Source organism: Tyto alba, unplaced genomic scaffold (assembly GCF_018691265.1).
Source record: "Tyto alba isolate M040663 unplaced genomic scaffold, T.alba_DEE_v4.0 Super-Scaffold_1, whole genome shotgun sequence".
Lineage (NCBI taxonomy): Eukaryota > Metazoa > Chordata > Aves > Strigiformes > Tytonidae > Tyto > Tyto alba.
The window spans coordinates 19,416,527-19,441,158 of NW_024881261.1; the positions used below are offsets into that span (position 1 = coordinate 19,416,527).

The 24,632-nt window shown below is 37.2% G+C and overlaps 1 protein-coding gene across 3 annotated transcripts in view; it reads right to left on the reverse strand.

Annotated features, from left to right (window-relative positions):
• PCGF5 (polycomb group ring finger 5) overlaps window positions 1-24,632 on the reverse strand; it is a 73,538-nt gene that overhangs the window by 40,266 nt on the left and 8,640 nt on the right. For all 3 annotated transcript variants that reach the window (XM_042795949.1, XM_042795745.1, XM_042795894.1), the window contains one exon: window positions 19,103-19,220. The gene's annotated coding sequence lies outside the window, so the exon portion shown is untranslated. The remainder of the gene's footprint in view (window positions 1-19,102; window positions 19,221-24,632) is intronic.

The following is a 24,632-nucleotide window of genomic DNA, read 5'->3' on the forward strand; positions in this document are numbered from 1 at the left end:
GAAAAATAACCAAAAAAAAAAAAATCCCTACTTAATAGACATTGTGGAGCAATCTGAATGGTATTTACAGGGAAGCCACAGAATTCACCTTCACTGAATAGTGAGTCTCTAGACATCTGATGAAAATGCCATTTTATGACTTTTAAAATCTTGAAAGCTTCACAGAATTGCCTAGGTTGGAAGAGACCTCCTGAAATTGTCTAGTCCAACCCTTTTGCTCAATCAGGGTCAGGCAGAGCAGGTTGTCCAGGACTGTGTCCAGTTGGATTTTGAATATTTCCACAGATAGGCACTACACCATGTCTCTGGGCAATCTGTTCCAGTTTTGACCACCCTCATAATAAAAAAATGTTTTCTTGTGATCAGATGAGATTTCATGTGTTTCAGTGTATGCCCATTACCTCTTGTCCTGTCAGTGGTCACTACTGAGAACAGTTTGACATCTTCATCTTCATCCCCTCCCATCAAGCACTTATACATGCTGATAAGATCCCCCTGAGCCTTCTTTTCTCCCAGCTGAGTAGTCCCTGCACTCTTGGCCCCTCCTCATATGAGCGATGCTCCAGTCCCTTAATCATCTTTGTGGCCCTATGCTGGACTGACTTCGTATCTTTCTTGTACTGAGAAGCCCAGAACTGGACACGGCACTCCAGATGTCACCTTATCAGTGCTGAATAGAGAGGAAGATCACCTCCCTCAGACTGCTGACAACTTACTTGAAACTACTGCATATTTACTCAGGTATGAAAAGTAGACCAAATATAACCACTTTGGGATCTTTTAGTTTCAGTGTTAAATTCCCTATCCATTTGAACAGTATCTAGAATAGAACCATACACTAATTGGGTTAGAGAGACCTTTGGACACTATCTGGTCCAATGCCCCTGTTTAAAGCAGGTCTAATATTAAAGTTAAATCCATTGCTCAGGGTTTTATCCAAATAAAGTTTGACTATATCCAAGGATGGCAATTCTACAGCCTCTCTGAGCAACCTGCCTCATCCCTTGGCAATCCTCATTGTGGATTTTTTCCCTTAGGTCCAGTTGGATTTTTCCTTGCTGCATCGCATGTGCTTTGACATAGATATGAATAAGTTACTAGCAGCAAGTGAACTTAACTCTTACTGTCATTATCGCTGTCTTTGCCGTTACGCTGGGATCGTATGTCGTAATTCTTTGCATTTTAGGCAAAGAGTAGTAACATTGTTTATCATATGCTCAGTGTGAAGACTGTCTTTGATTTGATAGGAAAGGATAGGAATTAGGCTATTCTTATCCCCATCTCGTATTCACGAAAACAATTGGCAACAAGGTTTTGCATTTCTACTGCGAGGGCTTTTCTTCATCCCTACTGAGCTCTATATAAGATGCTATGTATTAGCACATAATAGAACTTCTGGGATATATATATATATATATATATATATGTCATTTCTTTCTTCATGCTTACTCTTCTTTTATAGTCTCAAGTAAAGTAGCAAAGCAGGTTGCAAAATGCTAACATCTGTATCATTATGCCATTGACAAATATGTAAACAAGACAAATGCATTCAAGATACACTTCAAGAGTAAGGTAAAATTGTGTCACAAAGTGTTCCAACTTTGTTGAACTAATTTCAAGCAGATTTTAAAAAGTAAGAGAAATCATGAAGTTCCTACAGGTTTTATAATAACTGGCTGCTAGTAAAGGAGTGGGAATTAAATTAGTGACTCTACCAAGGGAAAGATGAGCAGATCTGTATTGCTAAATGTTTTGCTGGCACACTAAAATTCTGATCAGCCATAGCACACACTGTCTCTTCCCAGTTAGAGAAACACAGAAAACAAGTAAGGAACAAGGCCGTAGCAGTGGGAGAGGATTGCCACTGCAAGAAAAAAAGAATCAGAACTGTGAAATAAAATTGACTAGAAATTGTCACTAGCATCAAGGAGACAATTTAACTTTAGCCACTTGTATGCAGAAGTTGAAGTGAAAAAATACCTGGTTTTGAACATATCATTAGCTGACTATTAAACATACTGAGGGAAGATCTTGTGACCAGCTTGACATACCTCCCTGTGAATAACAGGTTTAAGAACTGTGGTTATAGACTTCAGGGGTATTGCAAATTTAAAAATACCAATCTATCACAGCAGAATTCAAACTATTCAGCTGAAAGCAGATGTAAATTTATGTGCAATGGGCATATTTTTAAGAAATATTTTCCTTGTGTTGCTTGGATTATTTTGTCATTATTTTGTATTTTTCTTTTGAATAATAATTTTAATAGGCATGATTGTATGCATCAGACACATACATCTCCAGAAACTTCTCAGGAAAAGTGGGACAAACTTCTAAAATACTAGCGACCAAATTATCTGTTCAGTTACTTGTATCCAACTGTGCGAACTGTGATCAGCTGTTGCTTTGTTTTCTTGAGTTTTGTTAAGCACAGTAAAGGTACAGTATAAACTGACATATAGTCAAGCTGATTCTTCATGTGAGAATGACCTAATTGACATTATTTTGGCTGCAAAGGCAAAAATTATTCATTATGGTATAGAACCCTGCATTGTGCCACAACAATTTTTTTTTTCTTTTCTTCATACATAATTGATTTTTGGTGACATGGTGAGGAGGAGTTTGCCTTTGAACCATCAGAGATTGCTCACAGGGAGTAATGCAACAGCAGAAATTATACAAGATGTGCAATCAAGAGGCTTCTGTGCCTCCATTTGCCTGTGTGCTTCGTTTCAAAACAATGATCTGTGATGGAGTTACGATCTGTAGGCAGCTAAAAGACTGGTGGTATCTTCAACCTCTCCTAGTTTTGTCTTATGGCACACTATAGTTTCCATGCACTTCAGTCTCCTGTACTACGTCGCCTTTAGTTTTTTATAGGATATTGGAAAAAATGTTTTGTGGTTCGTGGCATGTTCTGTAGGCTGAAATGGAGTAGGCATTATTTCACAGTTGCCTGCAATTGTGGGGAACCACAAAGAATGACCAAAGTAGTCTTTTATAGTCCTATTTTTTACATAAATTTATAGCAGTTCTGCGTAAGTACTGAGAGCAAGTAATGTTCACACATTTTGGTAACAGTTTAAAGAAGACACATAATTTGAAACAACCCACCTTGGTTCTAAATCAGCTGCTCTCCATGCACCACAAAGATCTTGCATCTTCAGAATTACTTTTTTAGTCTCTGGCCAGTTATTTCACTTCCACTGCATAGTTTGTTAGACTTCCTTTGAACTCATGGAAAGGAAATTGTACCTGTGTTGCCACTTCTATTATTGTATAGATCTCTAATTCTTCCTTACTACTTTACCTGTATTGCTATCTGATTTTCAGTTTCCTTTTACTCTGCTCTCTACAATAGTATCACCTGCTTATTCTATGGCTTTTCCAGAGAAAATCTACTTGGAAATTAATGCTATTTCAAGTCTCTCCGTTACTGCACAATGGAAAAAAAATAAATCAATCAGCAACAATCAGTCCAACGTTACCCAAAAAACTCCAGTGGTGTAACACGCACAGGCCAGCCTGAATATAGCTGTTGTCTGCATGGACAAGACAATGGCTCCTCCACAGATTTCCAGGATCTGTTGGTCATGGGATAAACACTTTGCCAACTCTATGTATGTATCCTTCCAGGGGAAAAGTACCTCTATACCAGTACAATGTCAGGTTTCAAGTTTTCTAATCAGGTCTCAATGAAGTCTATGCTTTTCCACAAGACATCCTCATGGCTATTTGCTATAATTCCATTACTTTTTTTTTTTTTTTAAATCCATGTTGCTGTCAGCACTATATTGCTTCTTCCATTCTATACTGCATTTTATATATATAATATAGTTATATAATATTATAATTTTTTTTCCACTCTTTTTGCCCTGAAAATATTAAAGTCACATCAACACATACAGCTCATCTAAAGACTAATGTGAAGTGTTCAAATAGTTTTATAAGATTGTCATATTTCAATCTCTGGGAAATGGAAAACAAACTGTACAAACCCTCCAATGACTCCCGCTAAAATTGTTAGTAACAGATTTTGTTTCTTACAGTTGAAAACTGGCAGGAATGCAAATCAAATTGTACCACACATGTCAAACAGCTTCACAATTATGTAATCAACTTGCACTGCAAATTAAAAACAAGACTTGCTACTAGATCTCAAGTCAAAACAAATTTAAAACTCCAATAAGCTCAGCAAAAGCAATCCTCAAGAAATCTACTCATGCCTGTTATGATGGCAGAACCAGCAAACAAAGAAGCTTGGAAGGAAACAGAAAAGTAGCAACCAAATTGCCGCATCTTTTACAAGACAAATTAATGACATTCACAATATCTTCAGGAGTTAACTATCCTACTTCAATCAATTTTCAACAGGAGTTCTGTTTCCAGCTCTCTCAAGAAGAAAACCTTTAACATAATAATACAATGCTGGATGGCCTCCATTTCATTTGAACTGCATGGGAAGACTCTCTTTCATTGGAACCATCACTTTGTCTGCCAATTAAAACAGCAGGCTTCATTGGAGGAAACCTAATAAAAATACTTGTGGATGAAGAGCTGGACATGAATCGATAATGTATGCTCTCAGCCCAGAAAGCCAACCATATCCTGGGCTGCATCAAAAGAAGTGTGGCCAGCAAGTCAAGGGAGGGCATTCTCCCCCTCTACTCCCCTCTCATGAGACCCCCCTGCAGTGCTGTGTCCAGCTCTGGGGCCCCCAGTATAAGAAGGACACGGATCTGCTCAAGCGGGTCCAGAGGAGGCCACAAAGATGATCAGGGGGCTGGATCACCTTCCCTGTAAGGACAGGCTGGGAGAGTTGGGGTTGTTTAGTCTGGAGAAGAGAGGGCTCTGGGGAGACTTTATAGTGGCCTTCCAGTGCTTAAAGGGGGCTACAGGAAAGATGGGGAGGGACTCTTTATCAGGGAGTGTAGTGACAGGATGAGAAGCAATGATTTTAAACTTAAAGAGGGTGGATTTAGATGAGACATAAGGAAGAAATTCTTTACTGTGAGGGTGGCAAGACACTGGCACAGGCTGCCCAGAGAAGCTGTGGCTGCCCCCTCCCTGGAAGGGTTCAAGGCCAGGTTGGACGGGACTTTGAGCAACCTGGTTTAGTGGAAGGTGTCCCTGCCCATGGCAGGGGGCTTGGAACTAGGTGATCTTTAAGGTCCTTTCAACCCAAACCATTCTATGATTCTATGAATTTAATTTTTAACTCGCAAAATACATAGAGAATGTTTTTTTCTGGATAAATTAAGAGAAAATAGGGGACAGACCAAGATACTCCAAACTTAGCTTCACATCCTCATATGATCTTTTTTGACAGCACTTAGCATATATATAGAGTCAACTCTGTGCAGCAATGTGCTCCGTGTGATCCAGTCCATCCAATCATATGACCATAGTCATAGCTGAATTTGGCTTACTGAGTTAGATAAAAGACATTATTGCTGCCTTTCCATAAGAATAAGGAAAAATATAAGTTCTTTACACATTTTGGACATTTGTAACAGTTCACATTAACAAATGAGAGTCACTTCAAATAATATTTTACTGAAAGAATTATCTGGATATATTAATATTTTTTATCCAATATACTAATGGAAAAAGATTAAGCAAAATTGATACTTTTAATTGATTCTTCATGTGAATAATACACCAGTTTTAGAGAGACACAAGCTCAGGGTTCTAGCCAGAAGCTATTCTTAAGTGAACAATCACTCCTCAGCTCTTAACTTGGCATCATATGCCAGTTCTGCAGTCACATTAGCTTAGGAAGTTGACAGTGCTGGTTTCCCAACTTCAGTCCCATGACTGCAGTAAATTAGAAAAGTTTGCATAAGTGGTGCCTGGTTCTGACATTATCATCACTGAGTTTTCTAAAGAAAAGATGTATAAAATATTTCTCAAGTATGCAAAAAATGTTTTAATTTCTTTTCGCAATTACAAAATCATGGCCTTCGGACTCTGCCTGCATGTAAACAGCATATTCTGTGTTGATGTGCATTTAATCATACTGAGCACAAAATCAACTAAAAGCTGTGAGACTATGTTTACCATCCCTGCATCTTGGGCTTCCTCTTTGTAATGCTTGGAAGTCTGGGTTCAGCATGGTGCTAATGAGATCATGTGCCTTTTAGCTGAGTAGGCTATGGCAGTTTTGACTCCCTCTTTTTAGGCTCTGGACAGAGCAGGGCTGAGTCCCTCCCAGAATACAAAGAATATACACAATCCTGCTTTTAAAAAGCTGTACTGTCTGCAGAAGTTCATTCTCACATTACTAACTTGTCCAGTCTCATCAACTAGAGAGGATCATGAACTACTTTGTTAGAAAATTCTGTAGGAAGAAAATGATGGTAAGAAATTTAGGTAATACTTGTGGAGATTACATGCTTTTAAGTCTAAGAAATCAGTTCTTAAGCACAGTAGTAGAGGCAAAGCCCTCAGAGAGATGCAGTTGTTTGAATAAAACAAAATAATGTCTGTTTTGGTCCTTAAATATCTAATGATACTTAACTGAAAAGGTCTGACAAATGCTCAAATTGGATCATTCTATTAAGATTCTTGCTTTATATTTAGAAAAACAGATCTTTATTTCCTCTTCAAAAAGCTGCGATTTAGCAAGAATCGCATTCTTGCTAAATTCACTACATTCTCCTGCAAGGATAGCTATACTTAAATGGCAAGTGAACTATGTTTATATTTCATATTTAGGCCTTGATTCTATATACTCTATGATTCATGCTTCACTATGCGTACCCATAGTCCATGCAAGTCTACAGCCCAGCTCATTAAAGTGGGTGGCATCAAGCTTAGTATGTAAGTATATGCAGCAGTGTACATATATATGTAAATCACCTTCTTATATTTTATAAAGGTATATAAAATCAGCAGAGAGCAATCATCATTCTTTACTATTGTTTCATACCCCACTGCTATTTCTAATCTGTATTACAAGAGTTCCAAATCCTATAGTCATCACCAAACACTAAGAGATGCTAAGAGATGAGATTTATCTCAGATATAATACCTCAGCTTGAGGTTGTCATCTGCCTTTTTTTTTTTTTTTTTGTTACAGTATCAACACATTTTAAAAAAAAAAAAGCAAACCCAAAACTTTTTCACTTTCAAAATTTTTCCCAATTGGTAATGAACTGAGCTGACTATTAAATACATTTTAAGAATGTTTTTCTAAAGTAAATGATAAACTATGCTAAAGATATCATACAATACCTGACCTTTCTAAATTACTACAACCTGTATTCACTTTGCTGAGTTTTTTTAAGATGTAACTATTTTCTTCAGCACTGTGATAACTTTAGGTTCTAGAGGCTTAAAACTAGAAGGTTTCACCTATTAATTTAGATGGCAAATCTCACTACATTCCCTAGTCTAATATCCTTGGTAGGCTTTTAAGAATAAAGACGTAATACTCTTAAAATAATTTCCCTTTATCACAAATGCATAGATGCGAATATGAATTTTTGACAAGGTATTTGGCTTATGAGAACTTGTTGATACATATAACGCATAGACTGCTCCTACCATCATCATGCTGTCTATTTAATAATTCACATGTAAATATAAGGCCTTCGTTGCCACAGCTCAGGAGGAATAAAATTAAGGAGATTTACATTTTCCTGCTGAGAAATCTGGAATGCTGTCTAATGTTTTACTCTTGTGTCTTCTAAACTTGTCAGAAACACTGGTGCCATTATAACCCTCCATCAGTAAGGAGCTAAATATGTATTTTGGGGCTATGTCTTCCACTAAGCAGCAACTGAACAAAATCATGAGAGAAACCATTGTTACAAAATACATCAAAAAGAGATACCTTCAAACACTGACTGCTGATTTACACTCTTATCTGATATATTTTAAATCTATTGTACAAATTTCTTCACTGCATCTGATGGTCTTCACATTTGTACCAGTGAAGCAATTCCCCCCACCATTTTTTTTAAAACTATCAATGAATAGTGTAAAAAGTGCAAGAACAGTTGAAAACCCGCAAAGTGAGGTATTGAAACTGCTTCCTTATAATCCTATTTTATGTTAGTGTCCCTCATTCAATAAGGACAAGCTAATGAATTTTAGTACAGAGACACCCAGTAATATTCCTGAAAACTACAATTTTTGATACAATTAATGTGGTGCTAACAAAATCACATAACAAAGACTGTTATAAAGAAGAAAAATGGAAAGTATACTGTTTTGGTCTAGAAGATTACATACAGCCACTTTTTTGATGAAGGAAAAAGTAGCTCCATAGTTTGTCTGGAGTCTAGGACCACCTGTCCAAATCTTTCAAAATACAATTTTCACTTCGTAACAAGGTCAATATTATTAATTTTAGAGCAAACATCCTCACTATGAATATGACCTCTCAATGATGTTATTGTTCAAACCACTGTCACTGATGTAAACAGGAGCCAATTTAAATGGTCCTTAGTGCCCAAAGTGTAAACATGAGCCAATTTAAATGGTACTTAGTGCCCAAAGAATAATAAACTTATAACCATTTACAAGAGTACTGTAAGTAATTTATTTTGTATAGACAGAAGACGATTAAGATTCCTCCCTACTTCTTTGATAAGTGTCTCTTCTTCAAAGCCACAGAATACAGTAACATCAATCAGACAAGATTAAAATATTGACAATAAAGAGTGAAAGGTAACTGTTACTCTACCACATAATTTTCTCCCTCTGTTTACGATCTTATCATACAGAGTGCTTGAAGAGCCTCTAAAATGATTAAGGGATTGGAGCATCTGTCATACAAGAAGAGGTTGGGAGAACTGAGGTTGTTTAGCCTTGCTCAGGGGGGTTATTATCAATGTGTATAAATACTTGATGAGGGAAGTAAATAAGAAAGAGCAAGAGACTTCTCAACATTGTTCAGTGACAGGACAAGAGGCAGTGGACACACTGAAACATGGGAAATCCCATTTAAACATAAAGGAAAAAAAATCCACTGTGTGGGTGGACAAATGCTGGAATTGTTTACTTGGTGAGGCTGTGAAGTCTCCATCCTTGTCAATTTGTCTAGTTGACCCTGCTTTGAATAGAGGGGCTGGACTAGACAAATGGTCAGTAAGGTGGACTGAAAACTGGCTGAACTGCCAGTCTCAAAGATTATTATCAGCAACACAAAGTCCAGGTGAAGGTCAGTCACTTCTGGAGTGCCCCAAGGGTTGACTGTTGGGGCAATGCTGCATAACATCATCATTAATGACCTGGTGATGGGACAGAGTGCGTACTCAGCAATTTTTCAGATATTGCAAAACTGAGAGGAGTAGTTCATACACCAGTATGCCACCACTCACACGGACCACAAAAGACTTGAGAAATGGCCTACCAGAGTCTTATGAAGTTCAACAAAGGGAAACACAAAGTCGTGTACTTGCAAGGAGCAGCTCTTGCATGAGTACATGCTGTGGACTTACAGGCTTGAAAGCAGGCTTGCAGAAGAGGACCTAAGTCTCCTGGTGGACATGAAATTAAACATGAGCCAGCAATGCACCCTTGCAGTAAAGAAGGCCAACCGCCACCTGGTCTGCATTATGAAGAGAATTACCAGCTGATCAAGAGAGGTAGTGAGACATATCTGGAATGCTATGTCCAGTTGTGGATTCCCCAGTAAGACAGACATGGACATATTGGAGTGAATTTAGTGAAGGGCCACAAGATGACTAGGGCGTTGATATCTATCACACGATGACAGACTGAGAGAGCTGGGAGTGTTTAGCCTGCAGGAAAGAAGGCGCAGGGGAGATACTATTATTGTCTATACATTCTTGATGTAGGATGGAGGGAGAAGTAAAGAACACTGAGCAAGAGTCTCCTCAGTGGTGCCCAGTGAAAGGACAAGAGGCAATGGACACGTATTGAAACACAGGAAATTCCATCTCAACATCAGGAAAAAAAGCTTTTAACTGTGAGCTTGGTTGAACACTGGAGTTTTTTGCCCAGAGACCTTGGGGAGTCTTCATCCTCAGAGATTTTCAAAACTCAACCAGATAAGGTCCTGAGAAATCTCCTCTAGTTGACCCTGTTTTAAGCAAGGGTAGTGGAACAGATGACCTCCAGAAATCTTTCCAACCTCAGCGATTCTGGGATTCTGTGAAATACTAACCAGAATTACTCAATAGGTTTGGAACATGCTCACTACATGCACTTCTAGGCTACCTGTGAACAGAAAGTGTTAGTAATTCCCATTGAGCATGAACTGTATCAGAGGTATATGCAATGGTTAATGCTAGGGTCTTGTCTCACAGCCATGACACTGGTCCCTTACGAGTGTGCAGCATGGATATTAGGGATACACTCAAGCACGTACTGGCTCTGTCACCTCCTTGTCTTCATTATCCTATGGGATCCACTGTGGTGAGCACCATAATGTAAACTAATCAAAAGCTGATGGGTCTTCCTAAAAACCATTGCAGATCACTATCGTATTACACAGCAGCTCTGTGTCCATTCCCATTTGCTCCATGGCATGTCTAAAAACTTTAAATCATGAAGAGGTTATTGTACCTGCTAAATAATTTAAGGACAGATTAAGCATTATAGTAAGCTTCCTGGAATAGTGCACAACAGCAAAATACACAGTCCTGTTAAACTGGTTAATAGCTGCTTTGCATGTCCCAACTTCGCTTTTCTTCCCCTTCATGCAAGTTTTTCCCCTTCTCTTGTCTCTTCTGCATTCCTCTGATTCTATGGGTTGTTGTATTTCTTAGAGGCACCAAAATTTTAACTCAAAATCTGATGAACAAATTTACCTGTTAGTTTGCAGAAAAACAATTGTTTTCAAATTATTATAGCTTTGGAGTAGAGGTGTTACTCCACGTTGCTTATGTAAATGAAGTCTTAATCCTTCTTGAAGAGGAAATCTCAGCAATACTTGAAGAAAACTCAGTAAAGTATAGAACTCAATCAACTAAGTTCTATATTTAGTGCACTACTTGGCTTTTGAACACCTATAGCCCAATTGTCATAGAGAATAATGGAATTTCAGAAGCGGGTAATTCATGCAGGAAACGGGCTTTCTGTTAGAGGTGGTTCAGGACAATAATGAAGGTAACTACATTTAGGGTCTGGGCTATGTATTATCACTGTCCAGCGCTAAGGAAACCTGTGCAAATCTTTATCGACTCAAGCTTTAATTATGTTTATTTCTTGCTTTTCTTAGAGCACCAAGGAAATCATACTTCTCAGGAATTCTAGGGCAACTGTCAGCTAGTATTCCACAGCAAAACAGCTTTGTTGAGCCAAGCAGCCACAGAGGCATGCTTTCTGGTCTTCTGTGTGTAAAGGAAGAATCTGTGTATTATGGGGCAGTGAGGGCCAAGGGAAGACACAGGGTAGAAGAATCTTGCTTCTACCGGAGAATAAATCAGAAGAAAATCTAAAGGTTGATTGCAGAATTTAGTAAAGGAGTAAAACAAAACCTGATCAAAATAGAACTTTTTTTTTTTTTTTTTTTTTTTTTTAAGGGAAAAGCAGATCTACTCTTCAGTTAACTCCAGTAATTATGGAAGTGAACATATAGAATGTACATCTGCATAACCTTGCTACACAAGGGTCCAGGGCAAGCCGTGTCCCATTTACTGAAACACCTAACACTATTTTCATTGATATTTAACAAAGCTGGCTAGATTATACACTTAGTGCAAATATATCTGTTCAGCTAATACACCTTCAGCTGCAGCAGAAACATATCCTTTGAGAGTCCATCTAGTCTAAAGAGTCTCCAATCTAAACTGTGTGAAGAAAAGGATGCACTACTGAGCACGTTTTACACAAAGTAAAATACTTCTAGCTGGTTTCCCAGTAAATTTCTGATGTCAGGCACACAGACACACATGACTGCATAGGAATTAAACTTCCAACTCTCAAATTCCAATACAATGTGTTAATCACAACATTATTCTTCATCTGAATGTTCATTTGACACGCATTTAAACCAGAAACCTAATCTCTGAGGTGAGAGATTTTATTTGGAAAAAAAATAGCCATACTGAACACTTAACCTACATACTGCCTCATATTGCTATTGATACTTGCTCCTGAAAATAATCAAGATATCTGCAGTTAGTTTTAGAATGGGATTAGTAAGGAATTAAAATGTAAGTCTCAAATTTTCAGCATATGAAGGCAAGTATAACATTTTGCAAGCTAAAATATTTGAAGATAAAAGCTGAATTCTTCAGAATTTCATACTTTATATAGTATGTGTCTGTGTATTAGCAGATATATAATTTTATACACTTCCAAAATGGGAGTGAAACAGAACATTGTGTTTTAATTGCATTTTTGCATTCAGTTTTAAGCAAGAGTAAATGTCCACTTAAGATGACAAAGAATCAGACCCATCAACTCATCTTTCTTTTTCATATTAACAAACATCTCATGAACGTGAATAAATATCACTGTTTACACAGCCTAATCCCAGACAATACCACCATGACTTCCTGAAACAAGTTATTTTTATGTCTCTACGATGTAATTAAATGTACTTTTATTTCTGCTGTGGTGAAGAGGTTATTGGTTAATATACATCTAGTACTTACAGAGTGTTTTACAGCTACACATTCATTATTAAAAAGGAAATAAAAATGCAGTTACGCTCATTTCCAAAGCAGCGGTTAATATTAACAATCGCTGAAACAGAAGTACTGTCTCAGTTTATATTTGTAATTAACTGAAGTATTTTGGTTGCAAATAAAAGAATGTTATTACAGATTCAAGTGCACACATGTATTATACTCTGAAGCGAGGTTTAAAGATAACATATCCATCATTGCACTCTTTGCAGCATGGTTATAAGTGTATTCATAAGCTACTACTATTCCACACACGTACAAGTACCACAGTCTCCCAACAGCTAGGAGGGATGATGTCAAATAAAGTATACCACCGGTGTCCATAGTGCATTGATAACTCTGGGACAACACACTGTCACTTTTTCTCACTCCTATAAGCATCCCTATGTGAGAAAATTTCAGCACTACATTACCTAATAAAAATGTGCTGGAAGCATGTGGACACTATTAAGAACTGAAGTGGTCCTCTGGTCTACTGCTCTATTACACCTCTTAAGTCTTGAAGCACAGATTGCATTATAATCCCATGGATGTTTCGTTTTCTTTGGTTAGGTTGTGATGACAACTGCACAGGCAGAAACTGCTCATATGAAAATGGCAAATTTCCATTCTTTTTTCTAGTTCCTTCCTCACACCTCCCAAACTCAGGATGGTTGGATCCTACTTCTACTCTGTCTAAAGTACTTCTGTCTTTTATAAGCATTTGAGCAAACTCTTCACAGTGGAGTCAGTGACTCATTTCACTAACAACATGTGAGCACAGATGAGGAAAGAATAAGGTTTTCACGCAGTATTTAAACATTTTTATGGAAAGAAAACTGTTCACATGAGGAATGCTAGACTGCTTACATCCCTACAGATTCCATGTCAACAAAAATAACAGCAACCTTTCTGCTCTATTCCCAAAACAGCACTGCTAGTAAACCTGCAAAACTCTCAGTAGATTCCAGCAAAAATTTCAGTTTCACTAGAGACTAATGCCAAATATGATCCTTCAGATCTCATTTCTCTATAAAAGGAATGCATTATGTTAGACAGGAGTAGGTGGAAACATAAGACATTTAGGCAAAACATTGAAAAGACTCCTGCACAAGAAAATAAACACTCCAGTTTGAGAAACTTGAACATTATGCAATACACACAACTGTATAAGTAGTCTGTTTTCTGCTGTAAAAGAAGTGAAACATAACACTTACTGACCTGAGAAAAATTTATGTCCAAGACCAACCTGAATTCTTATTTTTAAATTTATTTAAGTCTTGAGCAACTGCAATGGGACACACTGCTTAAATATGTATCTTGAATATCTTTGATGTGTTGATTACCTTCTCAGTCAGAGTTAGAAATAGTCAACATCCCCCCCACCATAAGAACTATGAAATGTGTTCAAAAGCACTAAGAATATCTATAAAAGACTGTCTTCTTCCTTCCTGACAAATATTTTGTTATTCAGATGCTATCTATAGCTTTTCAGAGTTTAAGTCTCAAACACTTCCTAGGTCATCCTGCTAAATAACTGTACTGGGCCCAGCTAGGACAGAGTTATTATTCTTCATAGCAGCTCATATGGTGTTGTGTTTTAGATTTGTGACCAAAACAATGCTGATAACATGCTAATGTTCTAGCTATTGGTGAACAGTGTTTGCATAGTATCAAGGCCTTCTATCTTTCTCACTACCCACTGCAATTAAGACTGGGGGTTGCACAATAGGTGACTTGAACTAACCAAAGAGATACAAAGAAGTATCAGGTCATTTGCCTGGTTGTGTCCTCTCCCATGGCCCATGCCATATAACATCATGCTCAGCCATAAAAAGAGAAAAGAGAGGGGTTTAAGGAGGTTGGGTGTCTTTTGTTTGGGAACTGGCTGGGCACCAGTCTGCATGTGGGAGGTGGAAAGTGATTGCCTTTGCTTCATTTGTTTTGTTTTCTTTTCTTTCTCTCATCTTCCACTTATTAAACTTTTTTTCATTTTGACCCCAAGGTTTTCATGCTTTTACTCTTCCTTTACTCTTCCCCTGTCCCATGGGGGTTAGGGGGTCAGTGAGCAAGCAGCTTGTGGTGCTTGGCTGCCTACTGGGATTAATGCACAAAAATAACATAATCAACAAAATTAGCAATGTCTGACCTTTCTGTTGTACTGTCCAGTGATGTGTGAGTAGGTATTAAGGGTTTATGCACACTTGTGACATGACTAAGCCTGTATTTGTGTTACAACCAGATGTGTGCTGATCTATTTCTCCATGGCCAGATACAGATGTGCATTGTATGACATGATCCACACCTCTGAGTGATGGAGAGAATGTGGGAGTGTGCTGGGTGCCAGATGAACTACTTATCCAGGCAGTATTCAGCTCAGTCTGTAGTTTGACTGTAGGTCAATCAGCTATATGAATATAATTTTGTGTAACATTGATTATGCATTATCAACATAAACACTTTCAACATACTCGCCCCAAAATAAACACAAAAAGTCTACCAAAACATGGCCATCTACTGCACATGCTTCTATCCTTGGGGAGACAAAGTGCTGTTTAATAAACTGCTGGGAGATGTTTCATTTATATGGCAATAAACACAGTGTAAGAAGCCATACAGAATAATGACATGATCTCATTACAGATAGGTATTTATATCAAGATCCTGACTTTTTTTTTAGAATGGAAATACATTAGATACAAATGATAGTATTTTTGGGTACCATCTCACTGTTACTTGTTATTTTTACTGCATTCATAGTAAAACACCATTTGTATTACTAGATATTCTTAAAGTCCTTTCACTGAGCATGAAAATGCTGTATTACAACAAAAATAAAAAACTGCTTAGTAGTAAATTTTAATACAGGAATTTTATGGGTAAAATAGAAATTAAAATGTGTAGGCTGTAAGTTAGAAGTCGTTGCAAGCAATTTCCTCTGTTGACTTTAAGGGGACTTGAACATGTGGCTTTTGACTTGAAATAAACACTGCATCACTGTCACATGTATGAAAAATGCTATGAACACTGAACTGTACTGCGGAACTAGTGTAATCTGCTTGTTATAGCAAACTGAGTATCTCTTACAGGTGCTTTTAAGATTACTGTACATCTGAGCCAACATTCTTTTTTGCACACCTCTGGAATACAGTACAAAGATGACTTAAAGAATGTGGTTATTAGTAAGGATGTTTATCAATTCTAACAAAATATTTATTTTCTAGCAGTGGTATGAAAAAATCTGCCAAAATGAAGAGAAGAAGCCTGAAATATAGGAATCCTGACTTCTTAGGATTCCTAAGTATCTGTCAGTTCTACTTACACAACATACACCCTTGTGTTACCTTAGGGAAGCTAGGGCATACACTTCCACACAGTATTTATTTTCTCCAACCTTATTATTTGCAAAATAAATATGAGACATTCACGTTAATCTAGCTTTCTTCTTTCAGAAAGAACTCTTCTGGAATGCTGATCGTGGGCCATTCTGCACCTTAGATGGTTTGCTTTTATCAGTTGTTTTAAACAACTTCTCTCTTTATTTTTAAAGAACATAAAAATATAAATGGAGAAGGGTTTAATATGGAACAAGTAGGGAACAGTGTTTTTACAGAAAACCAAATGGCCAAGCAGATATCTAACCTACTTTGAGACAAACATGTTATGCAAACACAGTTCATAGCTCCTTTGTATCCACTGGCTATCTTTTGCAGAGCTACAGGGCTAGCTGTTGCTTTACTTTCCATACACTTCTTGAATACTACCCACCACAAAGGGAGACCAAAGGTCATTTAAAATTTAAATAGCCAGGTATTTTACAAGGGACTCTGTCATGCCTTTATAAAATGCTGACACACCACACTAGATATGCTGTTCTTGAAAACATCTCATCTAATAGCATCCTATTGCCTTCTTGATATACATGTTCTATTCTGCTTTTTACTGATTTAGCAATCTGAATTCTGGAGGATTTCAGGTAATCACATGCAGAACATCCTCTGCCAGCATTGTGTATAATTAAACATCCAAATGTTACAGTAAAGACGGACTGCACAACCTTTACTGTAATACATATTAAGTCTGAACAGACCACTGTGATCATCTAGTCTGAGCTGCATTAAAAAACCCACAAACCATAGGACTTACCTGCATTAATTTCCACCTGAAGTTCAACAGATTAGTTTGACTAAATCATCCTTCTTAATTTTCAAGACTACCAGTACCAAGGAACCTACCACAATCATTAGTAGTTCCAATTAGTAAAAAAAAAAAAAAAAATAAAAATCCTTAATTATAGTCTGAATTAGTCTGGTTTTTATTTCCTCATTTGCTAAGATATAATAATTTGATTTTCTTTTAATCTGCATGACTAAACAATCTGTTTTTGAATATCAGTTACTTTATTTCAAATGTTTCCAATTAGTTTACCAAAGTTAATATTAAGAAATGACTTGATTACTGTCTGGAAGTGCCACCTTAGCTTTACTTTTACTAAGCTCTGTCTCTGGTCTTTCATGATGAAGCACGTGTCCCAAGTCCTGTATAATTATTTCAGGTCTTCTATATAACATTTTCATTTTTTCAGCACCCTTTAAGTGCTATTGCCAGAACCAAGTTCAGTATTTGAGTAGCGACCACAGCATTAGCACGACAGAAGCAACGTAATTCGACAACTGCTTGATATTCCCCTTGTCCATTCATCCAAGACTACCTTCATTCTTTTGTCTTCCCTAGACACTGGCAGCTGATTATACCATGACTCTTCAAAATTCTTTTAGAAGTCTGTGTTTTGTGAGGGAATAATATGGCACTCCGTAAACAGAACCTACAAATAGTTTCTACAAAGTGATTTCTCTTTTGCTCTTTATCTTTTTATTCTATTTGATTATCTCAGATCATCAAGAGAACTGGAATATGCCCATCAAAGTGTATGAAAATTCTATTTGAACTCATCTAATGTCAGGGACCTTAATTACATTTATATGGAATATATTGATTTTAGAATTACCTCCATGGGTTTTTTTCTGCTGTTTCCCTCATGAACACTTAACACCACATACTTATTTCTGCAGTTTCAAGCAAAGAAAAAGTTGGTAGAATATGAATGCCTAGCCCCTCTATATGCATTCTTTGGCTTCCATTTCCTTTGTAATACTTTTCTGATTCACAGTTAAGCTGTACTTTAGTCTAACATTTGAATCAAATGTCTACTGTAAGGAAACCGCAATTATATTAAGAATATTGTCAGATTATATCTCCATTTCATTTCTCCTGATGCACCAGTTCTTATTCAAGGTCTTGCGTCACCTAGTTAAACTACTTTTGTAGTGAGTTTCTCCTCTCTACACTCCCTGTCCTTTCTTCTGGTCACCCTGAACACAGAACTAACAAACTTCTAGCTGCAGCATTTTATACCAGCTAAAGTCGGTATTTAGCAACAGTGAGATCATAACTTGAATTTCAGTTCAGTGGACACTAAATGGGTGTTTTTTATATAACAATACCTAGGATAGGGACCTAGAAGACATACATGGTGACCTTCCAGTCTTCTGTCTTGCACTTACAAAGAGAAAGCTTTTGAAATTGTACCAGTAAGTCCATCTATATAAGACTAAAAATAATCAAGCCATTTCTCTAGGATTAGGTGATGATTCCAGCCAGTCAACTTGTAATGCAAGTATACCTGGTTTTGATCTGACGAGCTTTTACATATCCAAATTCTAGAAATAATTACTCATCCAAAAAATGCAAATGTAATGCTACAGAAGTAAAAAAAGAACAATTAAGGCTTTCTAAATTTAAATAAGCTTTCTTGGGTTTAAAACATAATTTTATTTCAAAGGAAAGATTTTTTTTCTTGCTTCATGCAAATTCAGAGGTCTAAATTCAGAATTTCTACAATAAGTATAGAGGATTCAAATTGTGGCCCCTAAATTAGCAGAAATGCTTGCCAGTGCCTTTGGTGGAAATATGGAGTCAGAAATAGACCAAGGTATTCTCAAAGTGAATACTAATACAGAATTATTTAAATGCATGGAAGATTTCAGCGTCTTCAGTATTAAGAAAATTAATTGCCTTTTGACTTCATATTGTGGAGATGGAAGAATCCATCTCAAAAGTATTTACATATGGTTTTCCTTCTGATATCTTAACGAGGGAAAAAATCATACTGAAAACATTTTTAACAGTGGCAAAAAAAAATCTAGTACTAGGAAGTTGCCCTGACTTTGTGGCTAGTTTTCATACAAACAAGTCTTACATGTAAGACACTTCAACATTCGGCTAAAGCATGAAGAATATCTTAGTGGATGCCATGTACAAGAGAATAGAAACTATGTCAGTCTGAACATAGTCTGAACACTTTAAACATAGTTTTTCTGGTAAGAAGTAATCTTTGTCTGGCCAGCACAGACTCAGTGGAACTATTTTACATGCTATACTCTATACTAAGTGAAGTTTGTCTTCCAGAGCAGACAGTGACCTGATTTCCAAGGAAAATATTTAGAATTTCATACCAGAACTTGTACTCTAGATCCTTCTCCACAATCCTTCTGTGATTTCTTTTCAGTGTATGCAAGTTTCTTCTTATTCTTAAGTTTATCTTCTACCTGGAGTTTCAATCAGTTCCTTGTGCTTGTGAGATAAACAGGAACATGCAAAGAAAAAAAAAAAAAAAAAAAAGAGAGACAATGAAAAAAACAAAACTATGAAAACAAAACCTTCCTAAATCAGAAACAGAAGCGTTGCAGAGAAAAGCACAAGCATAAGACCTAAAACCAAAAAGACTGCAAACATGTTTACATGGACAGCAATTCCAGCCCCCTAAACTTAAAATATTTAGCACCTACTTGCTCACAGGAAAACAACTTTGAAAAAGACTGTTAGTGGTTAAACCCAGTAGTCTCCTGTGCAGGTAATTGCAATGCAGTTCACTCCTGCAGGGACCTCCTAACTATGAAAGTACTTCAAACCGGTATCCCACAAAGATCTGATCTACTGCCTTTCCTCCAGATAAGGAATACAGCCTAAACATCTCCTGCATCTGTGCATGGTCAAAAAAAAAAAAAAAAAGAAAAAAAAAAAGTACAAGCTGCTAAAGCAACTATTCTATCACAGTTTTCCTTCTGTGATAGTAGCACTCAAAAAAGTTCTGGAACTTCTGCTCTATGCTCTGTTTCTGGGTATATTGCACTGATAAATTTTGGTACACGATGAAACAGCAGCAGCAGCTGAACAGTCAGCAGTTGGATTTCCCTGCCCTGTTTAGCTATATAGCTTATATGGAATTACTGCTTTCCTGTATTTGGTATAGGTCCAGGAACTGATACATACAGAGCTGGTGACTTCCAAGCAAGTGTTGCTCATAATAACATGGTAAAACGAGCGATGATGGATTTTCAGGTTTTCTAGGCACAATTTAAAACCTGTGCAGCCCACAAGATACATAAAAATGAGAGACTAAAAAGAAAAGTTACTACAGTTTAGCAGCTAAATTAACATATGGGACACAATGTAACATTTCATGTAACACTCCTGTCAGACATCTGACTGAATAATCACAGTCATTAACGCCAACATTTTACCACTCACTTTTAGAGCAGAACCACACTAAGTTGTCTGATCTACTCTGTCCTACAAAAAACTCCTGCAGCACAAGCTCCTGAGACATCTATCAGTGCAGGATGCTCAGCAATGCTTATGTTTTTCTTACTGGTAGGAAAGCACAGGAATCAACATTTAACTGTCAATTGCCACTTTCAAGGAATGTGTAGGTTTATTGATGTGAACAAGGTAAATCCCACCCACTCCAATAAGCAGGATCAATAACATCCCACTCACTGAGATATAAAAGAGAAGGTTCTGCAGTGTCCAGGTTTAAGTATTGTGGGCTTTTCTCTATTATTCTACAGTTACACTCGTTCTTTCCTAAACTCTGACAGTTTCTTCCCACAAATACCATATTCAGAAGCCATCCATAAGATCACTGACACAGCTTCCCAAAACAAAGAGTTTGTTTGTTTAATAAAGTATTTTAATTAATCTTGTTTGTTTAATGACAGGAAAAGTTGCAAACTGGGTCTACTAGCAATGAGAAATGTATGTGTTGTAAACTTGACTAGAAACCATATTCTGGTGTTACCATGGCACTTAGCCACAGCTAATATACTCTGTCTTCATATTACACTAACCACTGGCAGATATCTTCTCAGTTTCTTCAAGCTCAGGCAGCAGGAGCTTACATCTGCTTAAAATCACATAGATGTGCCCCAATGCATATTTAGTTTAAGTAATAAATAGCACCTTTGTACCAAGCAGCTTACCCAAGTATGTTATGGAAAAATACACCTGTATGACTAGTGCCTCTCCCCGATCCCAATTTGTCTATTACATTCCTTTGTCTAAATAGGGAAAATCAATCTCTTATAAATTTCCATGAAATGAAACACAACAGAACTCTGTATCTAGATGGGGCCTTCTGAGATTTATGTAACTTCAGTAAAAATTACAGACTCCAAAAGAGTTGAAGAAAAAAATCCATGCTTTTGCATACGTGAACTGTAACACTGGATTTAATAATCTGAATGTATATTTCTTACCAAACAACCTAGTATAAAAGCCAGTTATGCTTTTTTTAAAAGATTTTATTTTACTCCCAGGTGTTGATATCACCCACATGCATACCCACTTCACTTTCCTCTGGTATTTCAATGCTCCCCAAATAACAAAAAAAGAATCTTCTCCACAACCTATTCAACAAGACAACACTGCTAGCCACAATTCACAGATACAGAAACAGAAGACACAGAAGTCTAGGTCCAAACTGTCCCAAGTATTCTTTAGTTCCATACATCTGATTGAAATTTTAAGGTTCCATTTTTCAGGACACTTGGGACTCTTAACAGTAAACAGTTCAGTTTCACATGCTTTTAGCTGTACTGGTCATGTCAGAACACCAGCAAATCTGGCTAAATATGTCTTCCAAGTGTTAAAAAAATGACTGGCCATCTATGAACCCCTGATCTATATTACCTACCCATCATAAATAGTCATTTAGCATCCAAGATGGGCAGAAACTAGTCCTCCAAGATGGCAATTAACTTCCCTATATTGAGACCATTCTTTGCCTTTCTGCATTCCTCTGTGCACATTCTACACTCCGCTGCTGACAACTCCTACTGATAAATCCCCAAACACTTTACAACTGTGCAGTGAATAAGGGGGTGCTGGGGAGAAAGCCTTTTAAGAACAGAATTGAAGAGCATTACAACAATGGATAAACTACGGTCACAACAACAGCCTAAAATAAAAAATGTCTTAACATTTTAGCCCTTTCACCTTAAAATAGCTATATTGGAGCAGTCTAATTCTTATACTTAACCATGGCCAAAATACAGGAGTTCTACTGCAGAGTCTGGATGACACCGTGCAGTGTGAGTTGTCAGCAGCTTGACTTCAGCACCCACCAAACAGACCTCACGTGTATGAATAAACAGAAGCAATACCAAACCAACAAGCACTGAAGGGAAGAGACATTCTTTGCCTGTTGTTCTCTCTGCTATTTGCTGACAGCAGAGGAAAGAAGAGGCTTAGAAAGTATGCTCTCTACTGGTTTTGGACTCCATACTGTCCCCTGAGCAGGGGACCCTTTCAGATCATACAATATCCATCTCCGCATTCCTGTGCCTAGACCCTCCTAACAGTTTTCTACCTTCCTTTACTCTCTGATACTTGCAAAGAGAAGCCACTTGCAATTCTCACTTCTCTGCAGACCAGTCACCTCTTCTTTCTCCTTCATGATGTCTGTGCCCCTAACAGTCAAAGCAGAGCTAATCTCCTTTTTAATACTTGTATTGGAGTTCACACTGGGATTCAGGGAGCAACAGTGACAGGGAGAGTTCTACTCAACTACTTGGCTGCAGATGCTATCTTTGGAAAATGTCACTGCCAAACTCTCACCAGCCTCTTCTAAGAACATATATAAACTCAGGGTTTTTTTCAAAGGCTTATACTTAGATCAAACACTGTTCTATTTTCACAAGAACAGGAAAAAATACATTCATAAGACAAGGGCAATAATTAAGCCAAATTTGAAATCCTAGCTTAATGAAATGGTTACAAAATTTTGTTTAACTGGGCAAAATGACAACTTTTCCCTAATCTTGTTCTTGGAATTATTTAATAACTGACAATTTTATAAGCAGGTCGGTGGTAACTTAACTACAGTAAGTACAAACAGTAATTGTGGTTCAGCCTTCCTTTATCTACAGGCATATTCAATATTGGCATAAAGTCAAATGGATCGAGTGAAGTTTAAATTACATCAGTTTTCATTAGCTAAGGCTACATTTCTAAACTGTTTGTATTTTTATGGATTCTAGCCTGGATTCATGAGACCCAATACACTTTCTTCAAAAATAAACAGTAAAAATGACATGGTAAGCAGCTATCATCACTGGTAGGAAACTTCTATTCAGTCAGCACATTACCTGTCAATTTTATCACATATTACCCCCATAAAAAAAATGGAAACTGTATATCTAAAGGCCCAATGTTAAGCAGATCTTTGCAAATATTCTTTACGTATCAGAGGTGCTTGAGAAATCTAGGTATAGGATAGATGGGAGAAGCCTGGAGGGTTCTGCACTCTCAAGAAGTCAGATGCAAATTTTGCACCTATTAGTCCAGACCAGAGAACATCAAAACATGGTCCAGCAATTCATGTCCATGTGACCCAAACTCAATTCTAGTGCAGCAGCCTAGTAAGTATCCAAGAAAGGAAGTCCAGAGTTTATATTAAATAAATATTAAAGAAACGCTTTCTTAATGTACACTGTTCTATCCGTGCGGTTCTTGTGCCAATGTAATTATATGCATATTAGCAAGACTTCTAGGTGCCAGAACGAATTCCATGAGGACATTTTTCATCAGAAAATTCCACCTCTCACTTCTCAGTCCTGATCACCAAGTCAGACCCTGAAACAAGGATTCATAAATCTTCTAGATACCAAAAATTATACTTACTGAAGATACTGCCTCTACTGCATGATGACACTGCAGCTAAAGCCTTCAGAGTTCTGGTGGTAATGACCTGTGTTCTTTCGGGCCATGATGGAGCACTATCTCTCCCTTTGTTTTATAGGCAATAACCACACTTTTCCCTCAAATTAGCTATGTTAATGTCATAACTACAATAAACTCAAAGCAACTATTCCAAACTTGTCCTGAATCTACAGTTAACTGAACAGCAGAGCTGACCTAATGGACCAGTTGTACCAGTTGTTTTATTACTTTCCTGTTGGGCTAGTTAAACTTAATTTATTCGGGAGTTCAACGACTGCCAGGGCTCAGAGCGTAAAGGAGAGTAGCAGCACTTCAGTCGTTCAATAGAAGTGCCTATAGACATCTTCTGAACCCATACCCTTAGTTCAAGGTTTGCTGCTATTGTCTGAGACCTGAAAAATGGCTTGTATGCCCAAAAGTTTGTGTGCTTTTCCCTATTGTATTAGTTGATGTAATAAGAGCTATTATACCTTGAGAAGCCAGATGTAGAAAAGCTCCTCTGTTACAAGTCTATCACTGGTTTCATCCAGCTTCACACTGAATTAATTGGAAAAGCTCCTCTGCAATTATTGGAAATTTTGAATTGTAGACTAATCCCATGTAAATTTATGTTCTAAATTTTCAGCAATGAATACACAAAAGTTATAAATCAATAGTATATTCTAAACACTTGCCTGTGTGAGGCACCAACTGTCACTGAGCACATTATTTCAAATAAATCCATTTGCATTCTGTGATCACTGTCCACACAAAACATTTGCAAATTTTGGTAAATATGTATTTGGGATGAAAGCATGAAAATTTACTTTATCTATGATATATCACAAGAGTTAAGATGGAAAGCTGAAAAATATTGGTTTGATTAAGCAGCTCTTCAAAATCACTTTGTATGCAGGGAAATTCTACAGCCAGAATCAAGCAAGAGTACTTAGTCAAAATATCATTTATATCATATAAAGGATCTTTTGTCTCTGCAGTTAGTAC